Source organism: Felis catus, chromosome A2 (assembly GCF_018350175.1).
Source record: "Felis catus isolate Fca126 chromosome A2, F.catus_Fca126_mat1.0, whole genome shotgun sequence".
In the NCBI taxonomy this organism is placed as follows: Eukaryota; Metazoa; Chordata; class Mammalia; order Carnivora; family Felidae; genus Felis; species Felis catus.
Genome location: NC_058369.1, coordinates 162,768,997 through 162,784,265, shown reverse-complemented (window position 1 = coordinate 162,784,265; position 15,269 = coordinate 162,768,997). Strand labels below are relative to the sequence as shown.

The window sequence follows — 15,269 nt, the reverse complement described above, 5'->3', positions numbered from 1 at the left end:
TGCAGAGGGTAAACCAAACTAGCTCCAAAATCATCTTGAACTTTTACCAAAAAGTAAAATTCAGTGTTCTTAGAAGAAGTAACAAAGGGGGTCACCTGAGTGGCTCAGTCCATTGAGCATCTGACTCTTGGTTTCGGCTCAGGTCATGATCTCACAGTTCATAGGTTTGAGCCCTGCATCGGGTTCTGCACTGATGTGTGGAGTCTGCTTGGGATTCTTTCTCTCTCTGCCTCTCCCCTGTTCATGCTCTCTCTCTCTCTCTCAAAATAAATAATTAACTAATTTTAAATTAAGTAATAAAAAATAGCAAAGGTATTTTCCAAGAAAGAGTGGACTGCAATTTTATAGAAATATGAGAGAAGAGAACATTTTTATTTTAATAACAAGCAAACAATTCAACTGGGAGGGGGTGTAAGTAATGAAGGTCTGAGGTGATGGAGGTGAAGTGGCTACAGTTAGTTTCACATGAAAAGAAGAGAACTGGTTATTCAGCAAATATATTGCATTGAGGTCAGTCAAAGAGTTACTATACATACATCTGAATACAGCAAACAGTTGTTCTCTTCTGTGTTGAATCTCCGTCTTTCAACTGCTCTTTCTGGCATTTCACTTAGTTGAGTTCTGAGAGGTCTATTTTCCAAACAACCCTTTGTCCTTCAGTAGGCAGCTGGTAAGGAACATATTGAATCCTTCTGTAAACTCTTCCTACATAAATTTCCGTTCATCTGGAAAGAATTCTATAAACATCTCCACCGATAGATTACCCAACACGAAGAACAAATCTTTCTAACAAATCATAGGGGGAAGGTGATCACTGTGTCCTAAAGGAAAAATAAATGAGTAGAAGCAACAGAGGGAGAAGATCCACCAATCGAGAAAGAAACTAGATTTTTCTCGGGATAAATAGACAAAGTTTGGGGTCACCTTTATACCTTCTACTTTGGAGTTCCACAAATTGAGAATTCTTCCCTCCCTTGTTAAGTCAATCAAGCATCTACCAATCTCCAACAGTGAATCTGATTATACCCCTTAGTCCTAAGAGTCTGAGAGACAGAAGCGAGAGTGCTCCAAGGTTGGTGAATGAGTTCAGGGGTGCGGGGGCTGGGTGGGGGGGTGGCAGACAGTGGGCAGGGCCAGCGGGAAATATGCAGGAAATAGGGAGATCTTTTCATTCAGGTAAATCTTACATAAACAGGTGAGAGAAAACAGGAAAAACTATCTGCAGTGCTTCCATGATCAATTCAAGGTTCCTGCAATGAGTCTCACCTTCATATCTGGCGTTCTGCTGCTTTAGGGCATAGAAAGCCTCTTTCCCTGCCAATTCTCTCTCCATTTGTTCCTTTCATTTCTGCCGCTCCAGTTTATCCTCCAGCTTCCTGATTTTTTCTTCAAACTCCTCTCTTACCTGCACTCTATGTCTCTCTAGCTGTGCTCCATAAAATTCTTGCATCTCTTGGATTTGTTTCTGAATCTCCTCTTTGGCCTTTTGGTACATCTTCTTAGTGTAGCATCATCTTTCATTCTAGGCCACAATGCGATAGACCAGGGCCAGCAGTTGGCTTCTCTTGGCCTCCTGCTCAGCTTCTGTGGCACCATTCTTGCACACGCAGTAGTGATCACGGAACTATCCCTCCAGCTCTTGGATGCCTTCGGGTGCTTCCTCTAAGTAATCATGGAAATTGATGCCATCCAAGTCATCTTTCCAGGTGAAAAAGAGAATTATGTATCTCTTAGCCTTGAGTCCAAATATTTACTGGATCTTCTCCATGGCCTTGTGCTCTTCCTGCATGTACGGGACCAGCTGTCCCATCAGGGGCAGGGTGTGAGGTCCTGGGGAGGTCAGGAAGATGTAGCGAGTAAACTCTTGCAGGTGTCAGCATCCTGTGCCTCGGTGTCAAAAATGCCTGGTGTATCCACGACACAATTTCTCTTACCTGCCATCTGATGCTCCCTTTCTTACAGGTCTTGGTGCAGATGTTGTGGCAATGCTAGAAGGAAACACTTTCTCTCCAAGGGTGCTGTTGCCCATGGCACTTTTCCCTGCTCCGATCTTACCCACTAAGAGAAGTCTCAACTGTGAATCTCTGCCATCTTGGTTTCTAAGCCCTGGGATATCAGGAAACAAAATCCACAGCAATAGGAGGTAATCCAGCTGCTTCCCTATAGGGCCCCCATTTCCCCTCACACACACCCCTCCTCTGGTGCCCCAGGGTCCCCTCCCATGAGTGACTGCTGCACTCCCAGAACTCTATAGAAGGCCCTTCTAGAGAAGTCTATTCAAAGTCTATAGAAAGCCTGAAGTCCTCTTGCAATACTTGGGAAATGCCCAAGTACTTTCCAGGATTTCCTGGAGCTTCTTACTCTTACTTTTTGTAGCTAAGCAGCCTACCTAAGGGTAAACAAAATATTGTAGTTTACAAAGAGAATTCTGAGCTGCTGTTGCTGGTAGCTATTCCTCATAAGAGCAATGCAGCAAGTAACACAAAATCTGTCTTTGAGGCATCTCAGTGGAAGACTCCTTCCCCATTTATATTCAGAATGGAACTTTGCTTCTCCCATTAAGAAGTCAGTTAGGCAGGTTACACAAGCCAACTCATCTTTGTAGAGTACAAAAGGGATGCCTGTGTGGAAAGAGCAAGTGTCTTTTTCTATTTCGTGTGTGCAACCATTCTGTCAGGGGTTGTGACATGAGAGAGAACAATATAATTTAACTTTAAAGTTTAAAAGCTTAGCTTAGAATCCAGTGAAGTTTTTATATTCTAAAATAAGACATTACAGAATTATAGTCATAAATTACTGACATTTCTCCAAAGTTATTATAAAATCCCTTGATACTAAAAAAAAAATGAAAGAAAAAGAGCATCCGGGTGGCTCAATTGAGTGTTGGACTCGATATTCGCTCTGGTCATGATCCCAGAGTCGTGTGATTGAGTCCCACATAGGCTAAACGCTGAGCATGGAGTCTGCTTAAGATTCTCACTCTCTTCCTCTCTCTCTTAATCTCTCTCCCTCTGTCCCTCTCCCTTTCTATCTCTCTCTAAAAGAAAATGAGGGGCTCCTGAGTGGCTCAGTCAGTTGAGCATCCAACTTTGTCTCAGGTCATGATCTCACACTTCATGAGTTTGAGCACCAAATCAGGTTCTGTGCTGACATCTCAGAGCCTGGTGCCTGCTTGGGATTCTGTGTCTCTCTCTTTCTCTACCAAACCCCTGCTCTAGCTCTGTCTCTCTCTGACTCAAAAGTAAATAAGTATTAAAAATTTTATTAAAAACTTTTTTTAAAAAATGATCATATGATTCAGTAATGCCACTTCTTGGTATTTATCCCAAGGAAAAAACACTAACTGGAAAAGTTATCTGCATTCCCATGTTTATTACAGCATTATCTACGATAGCCAGGATATGGAAACAATCTAAGTGTCCACTGATGGATAAATGGACCGAGAAATCATGGCATATATACACAATTGGATATTAGTCATCCATTTAAAAAAACCCAAATCTTGCCATTTGCAAGAGCATGGATGAATGTCAAGGGAATTATGCTCAGTGAAATAAGTCAGACAGAGAAAAACAAGTACTCTACCATCTCCCTTATATATGGAATCTAAAAAAGAAAAAACAAGACAAGCTCAGAGTTACAGAGAACAGGCCACTGCTTCCCAGGTTGAGGGGATTGGTGAAACCTGGGAAGGGATCAAAAGATAAAAGATAAACTAAAATGAATATATGTTATGACAACATGCACATATATAGGCTAGTGGGAAATAGCAAGACTTGCTGGATGTATTTTTCAATTGATGATTAAATCTACTGAAAGGAGATGAATTTTATTTTATGTAAATTAAAATTCAATAAAGCTGAAAAATTGCAGCATTTTAGTACAACTGGATGCATTTAGGATAATCCGTCATGGTAGATTTACATGTTTTTTTTAAAGTTTATTCATTTATTTTGACACAGAGAGAGAGCATGAGCAGGAAGGGGCAGAGAGAGGGAGAGAAAGAATCTCAAACAGTCTCCACGCTGTCAGTGCAGAGCCCAACACAGGGCTTGAACTCACAACCCATCAGATCATCACCTAGGCCAAAATCAAGAGTTTAAATTTAAAATCAAGACGTCTAACTCACTGAGCCACCCTGACACCCCAACATGATTTACAATCAGCTAAAACTGGCTACAAGCTGTCATCTTACCTGGGTCCATGCCCCGTTACGATATGAATTTGTATCTTTTCTCATCCACAGATCGAGTCTATTTCTGCATCTTTGGGAGCTCAAAGCCTCAAAGGTTTTGCAGTTTCCCTTTTGACAATGTCTGCTTCTTTATGCATTTCTTGCCTCTGTTTTATAATTTGACACCTTTTTTCAACCCATGTCCTCCCTCTCATGAATTTGAAAATATCTGTAACACTTTATTTGAAATGACATAGTAAAGAGAAGAAAGGATGATTCCTATGCACCTCACAGCTCAGTCCCCAGGAAGTCTGTAGTCTACAATCGACGTTGGCCCAGTTCCCAGAACCTTCTCACAAGAACAAGAACAGTTGTTGTCAATTTACCGGTGCACAGCCACACTTCTTTCTTGTCTTCACCATAACTATTTCCTGCTGCATCTCCTTCTGTTTTTGTCTTCTGGTGACATAGGGTTGGAAGCACCTCACAGCACACAAGGCTGAGGTGCAAGGTCCATGCCCCCTACCCAGCCCTGCAGTGGAAGCCTGCAGCATTTTGGTACAATTGGATGCAATTAGGATGATCAGTTGTGGTAGATTTACATGATTTTTCAAAATTAGTCATTTATTTTGAGAGAGAGAGAGGGAGGGAGAGATAGAGAGCATGAGCAGGAAGGGGCAGAGAGAGCAATCTACAAACTGGGAGAAAATGTTTGCGAGTCACATATCAGATAAAGAAAGAATTTGTGTATATACTTGATAAAGATCTTGCAAAGAATAGAATGTGTCAAGAACTCTGAAAATTCATTAATACAAAGACAGTCCAATTTAAAATAGAAAATACAAACATTTTCGACATAATTAAAGTATGTATACAACAGTGAAACCATCATAACAAGTAAGATAGTGAATGTATCCGTCAGCCACAAAAGTTCTTCATGCACCACTCACCTGCCCCTGTCTCTTAGGCACCATTTATGTGCTCTGCACAATATGCACAGCAAACTGTTCCTGATGTGAACATTTGAGTGGCCAGGCCTAGATTCAGAGCTTCAGGTCCTTAAGAAGAAGGTTTTCTTACCATCAATGCCACCTTCTGCAACATGGTAATTGTTGACCCCAAACCCCAGAGAATGCAGTCCAACTTAGGAAGAATTTCAGATAACCAAGATACTTCTTAACAGGAAGAAAGAACTTCAGAACAATTGCCTCAGATATTCCATTTTGTATTTTTGTCCATAAACATAGACGAGGCCAAGAATAAATAAATAAAATAAAATAAACATAGATAGACCACTGTTTTAAACACATACCAGAAATTATGCAACCTCACATCCACATTCACAAATGATTACAAATGCACTCTGGGTTGTTGGTCATGGACTATGTGCACAGCACTTTGGCAAATGATCGCTGCCTCTGGAATATGCATCTTCAGGGCTCATCACTCGCAACGTCTCTGAAACTCCCTCAGCAGAGTCGTCTTCAGAGTTAAAGGCGACAATGGAAGACAAGTCTCTAATGTGTAGCTTCTTTTTGCTTCCAAACACTAGCATGCTTTGGTCACTCACCCTATTTACCAGATTGAGACTGTCAAAAATGAAATTCACTCTTAAAAGGCCAAGTTGTGGTCTCCAAGTGTACTCAGAAATTTAGCCCCAGCCACGCCACAAGCTTGCCGGCAAAGTCACCCACACAGATGTAAAGATCATATCCATTTGCTGCTGTGCTCTTGACCGCCTGTCCTCTCTTCGGACTCAAGCATGTGGACACTCCTTGGCACAGATTTTTAGCTGGTCAAGTCTTGGGTCTGATTGACGTTGAATAAGTAAGGCCCAGGGCCCAGAAGGACCCTGACCCACCTGAGATATTGGAGGCCCTACTCCACCTCTCTGAATCTCTAGATTCTCTGTGATTTACACATAAATGTCCCTCCCTGGTGGGATGTGAGAACTTCCTGTCAGGTCTCTGCACAAGCAAAGTGCCTGTCACCTGGATTCCCAGTGCTACACTCATAGGAAACACACACCTCAGTTACAGGAATTAGGATCGGCAAGATCTTGGGGTTCTTCTCTACTGGAATCTCCTCTCCATCAAAGTCCTCCTGTGTGCAACTATGTGATTAAATAAGAGGGATGTCACAAGGACAGGGAGAGAAGACACTTATTCTTTCCTCCCATCGGCCCTTCAAACTGGCTCCATCCGTGCCACCTGAAGGAAACCTTACACAGGTTCTGCCTTAAGCAAAAAACCTCTCCAATCACTATTGGTCACATTCATGTACTCAAATCATCTAGTGTAATAATCACACTCTCAATTTCACTGAGGGGTGGGGCACCTGGGTGACTCAGTCAGCTGAGCGTCTGACTTCAGCTCAGGTCATGATCTCGAGGTCCATGGGTTTGAGCCCCACGTTGGGCTGTGTGCTGACAGTTTGGAGCCTGGAGACTGCTTCAGATTCTGTGTCTCCCTCTCTGTCTGCCCCACCCCTGCTCATGCTCTCTCTCTCTCACACAAATAAATAAACACTTGAAAAAATTTTCAGAAGGAGTTAACATGGCAGAGAAGTAAGGGAATCTGAAGTTCCCTCGTCCCTCAAACACAGAAGTATTGAGGCGAGAAGGCTTGAAATTCCAGGAATCCAGGCTACAGAGTGACAGAAACATCTCCAGGGGCGCATGAGGACAATGTGATGGGCCATAGAAGCATGATTTTAAACTGGGAGAGATAAAAAAAGACAGCGTAGGAACAGAAGGGAGGGATCCCTTCTGCAGAAAGACAAATGAAAGTGAAAGAGAGGTTGCAGAAGTGGAAGGTTGTATTTGGACAAGAGAAAAAACATGGGTTGGGGAACAGAAAAAATGGAGAAAGAACCAATTTTTAACTCCAGGGCTTTCTCCGGCCTCTTTGTGTACCTGGGGAGGAGGGGAGCCAGCCCAAGCTCTGTAGCCAGCTCCCAAGCACAGGAGGAGAGAGCAATCCCCTCCCTTGAGTGCTGTGGGAAGAAGGCAAATAGCCATTCCAAGGACAAAGGACACTGCAGGACCCCCCCCACCACCCAGAGGCCCTTTGTGACCATACCCTGGAGTGACAGTATGCCAGAACTGGGCACGTGGAGCAGGATCCTTTAAGACATTGCGGTTTGAATCCCAGCCGACTGCCTGGGAGACCCAGGATCCTGGAGCAAACAGACTGCCCACTCTTGCTCCTTTGGCACTGTGAGGACGACCTGAACAGAGTGGTCTAGGAAGCCTGGTTTGGGGAGGAGAGACTGGGGTGTCACCATTTTACTCCCCATCACCAGCAAGGTGGGGCTTCAGGGAATGGACAATGGATCCACAGTGGAGGTGGACCTGCTCACACCAAAGCATGCCCCTCTGCACCTGGTAACTGTGTGTCTAACAGAGCAAGACTCAACACTGACTGAACCAGACAGTCCCTCTTCCAGAACAGCACAAGCACTGGTTACAAGGCACCATCAGATATTGGTCCAGTAGTTTTTCATTCTCTGATTTGTTTCTTGGTCAATTTTTATTTTATGTATATATATACATATATATTTCTTCTTCTTCTTCTTCTTCTTCTTCTTCTTCTTCTTCTTCTTCTTTCATCTTTCATCTTTCTTCTTTTTCTTCCTCTTATTTCTTCCCTTCTCTAGGCTGGTTATTCTGGTTATTGGTTTGTTTAAGCAGACATTTTTAATCTATTCTCTTTATGCCTCTTCTGTATCTCCTTTATTATCCTCTCTATCTCTCTCTATGGAGTAAGCCATAAAGTTTCTCTGATCTCGGTTTGGTCAATTTTTTTTTCTTTTCCTTTTCCCTGCCCCTGTCATTTCTCTCTTTCTATGGGATAAGGCCTCTTCCACCACAACCACCCCCATTAAAATTTTTTTCCAGGGATACTTCAACAAACAAATCAATGCACTTCTGGTGGAAGGTCCAAACCACCACTAGTAATAGGGAGATAAAGTAATCAGAGTCTCAACAACAAAGAGCACAAAACACACTCCAAAAATACCTCTTGAAGGGCAAGGCCCTGGACAACATTATGACCCCCTGTTTTAATATAATAGTTCTCACAGGAGCAAGACCCATAAGAAGCTATTAAAACACATAAAGGACAGAAAACTAGGCAAAATGATGAAACGGAAGAATTCTCCTCAAAAAAAACTCCAGGGGGAAATGACAGCTAGAGAATTGCTCAAAACAGATATAAGCAAAATAACTGAGCAATAATTTAAAATAATAGTCATATTACTGGGCTTGAAAGAAGCATAGAAGACAGAAGAGAATCTACTGCCACAGAGATCAAGAAACTAAGAAATAGTCACAACAAATTAAGAAATGCTGTAAATGAGGTGCAAAATAAACTAGATGCAATGACAGCAAGGATGCAGGAGACAAAGGGTAGATTAAGTGAAATAGAAGATAAAATTATGGAAAATGAGGAAGCCAAGGAAAAGAGAGATAAGAACATACTAGACCCTGAGGGGAGAAATAGAGAACGAGGAGATTCAATGAAACATAATAATATCCATATCATAAGAGTTCCAGAAGAAGAAGAAGAAAAGAGAGAGAGAAAGGGAAGAAGGTTTACTTGAACAAATTATTGCTATGAACTTCCCTTATCTGGGGAAGGAAATGGACATCCAAATCCAGGAGACAAAGAGAACTCCTTTCAGATTTAACAAGAATAGATCTTCTCCACAGATTATCATAGTGAAACTGGCAAAATACAAAGATAAGGAGAAAATTCTGAAAGCATCCAGGGACAAACGGGCCTTAATCTACAAGACTAGACACATAAGGGTAGTAGCACACCTATCCACTGAAACTTGGCAGCCAAGAAGGGAGTGGCAGGAAATATTCAATGTGCTGAATAGGAAAAATATGCAGCCAAGAATCCTTTATCCAGCAAAGCTGTCATTCTGGATAGAAGGAAAGATAAAGGCTTTTCCAGACAAACAAAACCTGAAGGAATTCATGAACACTAAACAAGTTCTGCAAGAGATCCTTAGGGGGACTCTGTGAGTGGAATGCTGCAAAGACTACAAAGGACCAGAGACATCACCACAAGCATGAAACCTACAGGTAACACAATGTCACTAAATCCATATCTTTCAGTAATCACTCTGAATGTAAATGGACTAAATGCCCCAATCAAACACATAACATATCAGAATGGATAAAAAAAAAAAAAAACCAACATCCATCTATATGGTGTCTACAGGAGGTCCATTTTAGACCTGAGGACACACTCAGATTGAAAGTGAGGGGATGTAGAACCATCTATCATACTACTGGAAGTCAAAAGAAAGCTGGGGTAGCCATACTTATATCACACGAACTAGATATTAATCTAAAGGCTGTAACAAGACATGAAGAAGGGCAATATATCATAATTACAGGGTATATACATCAAGAAGAGCTAACAATTGTAAATGTTTATGCTCCCAACTTGATTGCACACAAATAGATAAATCAGTTAATCACTAACATAAGTGATCTTATCGATAGAAATACTGTAATTGGAGGAAACTTTAATTCTCCACTTACAACAATGGACAGATCGTCTGGGCAAAAAAAAAAAAATCAATGAAGAAACAATGGCTTTGAATGATACAGTGGACCAGATGGACTTGACAGATATATCCAGAACTTTTCATCCAAAAGCAGCAGAATTCTTTTCCAGTGCACAAGGAACATTCTCCAAAATAGATCACATCCTAGGTCATAAAACAGCCCTCAAGAAAAATCAAAGATTTTCCCTGTTGAGGATGATGTTAGCTATGGGCTTTTCATAAATGGCTTTTATGATCTTTAATTATGTTCCTTCTATCCCAACTTTCTCAAGGGTTTTTATTAAGAAAGGGTGCTGGATTTTGTCAAAGGCCTTTTCTGCATCGATTGACAGGATCATATGGTTCTTCTCTTTTTTTTTTTTTTTGTTAATGTGATGTATCACGTTGATTGATTTGCGAATGTTGAACCAGCCCTGCATCCCAGGAATGAATCCCACTTGGTCATGGTGAATAATTCTTTTTATATGCCGTTGAATTTGATTTGCTAGTATCTTATTGAGAATTTTTGCATCCATATTCATCAGGGATATTGACCTGTAATTCTCTTTTTTTTACTGGGTCTCTGTCTGGTTTAGGAATCAAAGTAATACTGGCTTCATAGAATGAGTCTGGAAGTTTTCCTTCCCCTTCTATTTCTTGGAATAGCTTGAGAAGGATAGGTATTATCTCTGCTTTAAACGTCTGGTAGAACTCCCCTGGGAATCCATCTGGTCCTGGACTCTTACTTGTTGGGAGATTTTTGATAACCGATTCAATTTCTTCACTGGTTATGGGTCTGTTCAAGCTTTCTATTTCCTCCTGATTGAGTTTTGGAAGAGTGTGGGTGTTTAGGAATTTGTCCATTTCTTCCAGGTTGTCCAATTTGTTGGAATAGAGTTTTTCATAGTATTGAGGAGGGCACCTTTTGGGATGAGCACTGGGTGTTGAATGGAAACCAATTTGAAAATAAATTTCATATATTAAAAAAAAAGAAAAGAAAAATAAAAGAACCGAGATTATACCGTGCATATTTTCAGACAACAATGCTATGAAACTTGAAGTCAACCACAAGAAAAAATTTGGAAGCCTCCAAATGCATGGAGGTTAAAGAACATCCTACTAATGAATGAATGGGTCAACCAGGCAATTAAAGAAGAAATTAAAATATATATGGAAGCAAGTGAAAATGAAAACATAACAATCCGAATCCTTTGGGATGCAGCAAAGGCAGTTGTAAGAGGAAAATACATTGCAATCCAGGCCTATCTCAAGAAATAAGAAATATCCCAAATACAAAATCTAATAGCACACCTAAAGGAAGTAGAAGCAGAAAAGCAAAGAAACTCCGAAGCCAGCAGAACAGCAAAAGAGAAATAATAAAGATTAGAGCAGAAATAAAAAATATAGAACCCCCCCACCGCCAAAAAAAATACAGTAGAACGATCAATGAATGTAATAGCTAGTTTTTTTCTTTTCTTGAAAAAACAAACAAAATTGATAAATCCCTAGTTGGGCTTCTCAAAAAGAAAAGACAGAGGACCCAAATAGATAAAAAGCACAAATAAAAGTGGACAGATCACAACCAACATCACAGAAAGACAATTATCAGGGAATACTATGAAAAATTACATGCCAACAAACTGGACAACCTAGAGGAAATGGACAAATTTCTAGACACCCACATGCTACCAAAACTCAAACAGGAAGAAATAGAAAATTTGAACACACCCATAACCAGTGAAGAAACTGAATCAGTTATCAAAAATCTAACAACAGATAAGAGTCCTGGGCCACATGGCTTCCTAGGGGAATTCTACCAGACATTTAAAACAGAATTAATACTTATCCTTCTCAAGCTGTTCCAAAAAATAGACATGGAAGAAATCTTCCGAGCTCATTCTGTGAAGCCACCATTACCTTGATTCCCAAACCAGACCAAGACCCCACTAAAAAGGAGAATTACAGACAAATATCCCTGGTTAACATAAATGCAAAAATTCCCAACAAAATACTAGCAAATCAAATTCAACAGCATCTCAAAAGAATTATTCACCACGATTTAGTGGGATTCATTTCTGGGCTTCATGGCTGGTTCAATATTCTCAAATCAATTTATGTGATAGAAGAAAGGATAAGAACCATATGATCCTGTCAATAGATGCAGAAAAAGCATTTGACAAAATATAGCATCGTTTCTTAATAAAAGCCCTCAAGAAAGTCGGGATAGAAGGAACCTACCTTAACTTCATAAGAGCCATATATTAAAAGCCCACAGCTAATACCATCCTCGTGGAAACAAAGTAAGAGCTTTCCCCCAACATCAGGAACATGGCAGGGATGTCCACTCTCATGGCTGTTGTTTAACATCATGTTGGAAGTCCTAGCCTCAGCAAGCAGACAACAAAATGAAATAAAAGGCATCCAAATTGGCAAAGAAGTCAAACTTTCACTTTCTGCAGATGACATGATACTCTACATGGAAAACCTGAAAGACTCCACCAAAAAGCTGCTAGAACTGATACATGAATTCAGCAAAGTCACAGGATACAAAACCAATGTACAGAAATCAGTTGCCTTTCTATGTACCAATAATGAAGCAACAGACTACTTTCTTACACCATACACAAAATTAAACTCAAAATTGATGAAAGACCTAAATGTGAGAGAGAAAACCATTAAAACCCTAGAGGAGAAAACAGGCAATAACCTCTTTGACCTGAGGCCCAGCAATTTCTTGCTCGATCCGTCTCTGAAGGCAAGGGAAATAAAAGAAAAAATGAACTCTTGGGACCTCATCAAGATAAAAACCTTCTGCACTGCAAAGGAAACAATCAACAAAACAAAAAGGCAACCAATGCAATGGGAGAAGATATTTAAAAGTGACATATCCAATAAAGGGTTAGTATCCAAAATCTATAAAGAACTTACCAACCTTAACACCCAAAAAACAAATAACCCAGTGAAGAAATGGGCAGACAACATGAATAGACACTTTTCCAAAAAGACATCCAAGTGGCCAACAGACACATGCAAAGATGTTCAACGTCACTCATCATCAGGGAAATACAAATCAAAACCACATTGAGATGCCACCTTACACCAGTCAGAGTGGCTAAAATTAACAACTCAGGAAACAAAAGATGTTGGCGAGGATGTGGAGAAACGGTAACTCTCTTGACTGTTGGTGGGAATGCAAACTGGTGCAGCCGCTCTGGAAAACATCATGGAGGTTCCCCCCAAAATTAAAATGGAACATCCCTACAACCCAGCAATAGCACTACTAAGAATTTATCCAAAGGATACACGAGGGCTGATTCACAGGGAAACATGTACCCCAATATTTATAGTAGCACTTTCAACAATAGCCAAATTATGGAAAGAGCCCAAATGTCCATCAACAGAAGAGTGGATAAAGATGTGGTTTATATATACAAAGGAATACTACTTGGCAATGAGAAAGAATGAAATCCTGCCTTTCGCAACAACATGGATGGAACTGGAGGGTATTATGCTAAGTGAAATATGTCAGAGAAAGAAAGATGCCATATGTTTTCACTCATATGTGGAGCTTAAGAAACTTAACAAAAGACCATGGGGGAAGGGAAGGGAAGAAATAATTTCAACCAGAGGGGGAGGCAAACCATAAGAGACTCTTCAATACAGAGAATGAACTGAGGGTTGATGGGGGGGGAATGGGTGATGGGTGTTGAGGAGGGCACTTGTTGGGATGAACACTGGATGCTGTATGTAAGTGATGAATCATAGGAATCTGCCCCCAAAACCAAGAGGACACTGTATACACTGTATGTTAGCTAACTTGACAATTTATTGACAATAAATTGTCAAGTTAGCTATATATATATATATATATATATATATACACACACATATATATTTACAAAACTTAAAAAATATATATATTTACAAAAATTTTTAAAAAATATTACTGAAGGGTAAATCTTCTACTGTCCCTGGCATCCCTGGCATGTGCCTGCTCCCAGAGAAGAACCTGCAGTGTAGACAGGGCTGCTTAGAGCTCTCCCCACGCTGCCATTCTCCTCCTGTCCTTGCCTTGGCTCTGATTCTTCATGGGCTGGAGGAGAAGAGGCAGAAACACTGAAGATGAGTCAAGTGTAGTCTGGCCTTGGTGGGGGGACAGTGGCAGCATTCTTAGTGGCTCTTTTCTCCATGCAACACTGTTAATAGCATTCAGAGTCTCCTCTGGGAATCTGAAATCATAAGCCCAACATAAGGCCACTCCCATCGCTTGCTTCAACGTCTGTTCCTAGTGCCGGACTTCCAGAACTCTGATGCACATACAAGCTCCTGGGATCCTTGCTGGGCCCCTGGGCAAATCCCCTTCAAACTGACTTTGGGTGCCTCCCTCCCATGTGGCCCCATTTGATATATGAAGAACACATACTTTTGCCCCCCTGTTAGTGAAAGTTCTGACTGCCTCCAAGACCTCCACCACCATGTGTACTCTGCTCCCTCCACAGAGCAAAACAACAGCCTTCATGTATCCCATGACCACAAGGCAGCAGAGCCAAACTCTGAAGGACACTCAAGTCTCTTAATGTACACTGCCCACACCCCTCTGGCAGTATCAAACTCCAGAGGCCGCCTCACTAGGTTTCAGGAGAGAGAAAACCTCCATCTCTCTGGGCATGGCAAGCAGAGACGACTCCCTGTGGAGCCTCCCTTACATAGTCACACGGTTACACCTGGGCCACCTTCTGCCCTGGGGAGACGATTCTGCCACAGATGAACTCCAAGAATTGACCAATACTAATTTGTCATTGTCCCTATAAATTAAATGTTCTCGTCTAAAAGTCCTTTCCTCTTGGGATGCCTGGCGGGATCATTTGGAAGAGCATGCGACCCTTGATCTCATGGTCATGAGTTGGAGCCCCATGTTGGGTGTAGAGATTACTTAAATGCGGAAACCTAACAGAAAAGGTCCTTTCCTCTTGACCCCTTCAAATATCTATCAAGTTAGTTGAAGGACTAAACCTCACAAAACTGGTTCTTGCTTCTTCCTTTGGACATCCTATACGGAGCTTCTAGCATATAGTTTTGGACTGTGGGGTATTGGCAATTAGTAAAGATTCAAATGATAATAAGGGAGATATTTATGTTACCCAGAGTCTTTCATATAGCCTTCTGACCCAGATTTCAAGTTAATGCAGGTCATTTACATTAGACCTTACTTTGACATCTGATATTGAACTTGTCACAAACCTAACTGAACACTGTTGCTCCTGACTCTGTCCTTCCCCTGAAAATCTTACCCGTCACCCTGAACTTTTCTGTTTCTGAATGGAAGCATGACCATTGTACCCATCACCCGCATGGACACATCCTACACATCCTTCACAGTAGACTTCATAGGCTAAATCTTTCCTCAGGTCTTCCTCTATAAATCCTAGTGTAAATTCCCCATAATGAGTCATGACTATCACATTTTTCAACAACAGGGATCATGCACACATTAAACGCTGGAAATTCCGTAGTCTTCAGCACTGAAATAGAA

The 15,269-nt window shown here is 41.1% G+C and overlaps 1 pseudogene; it reads right to left on the bottom strand.

Moving 5' to 3' along the window:
• Window positions 1–1,073: 1,073 nt before the first annotated feature.
• LOC111557487 lies at window positions 1,074–5,729 on the bottom strand (annotated as a pseudogene).
• Window positions 5,730–15,269: the final 9,540 nt, after the last annotated feature.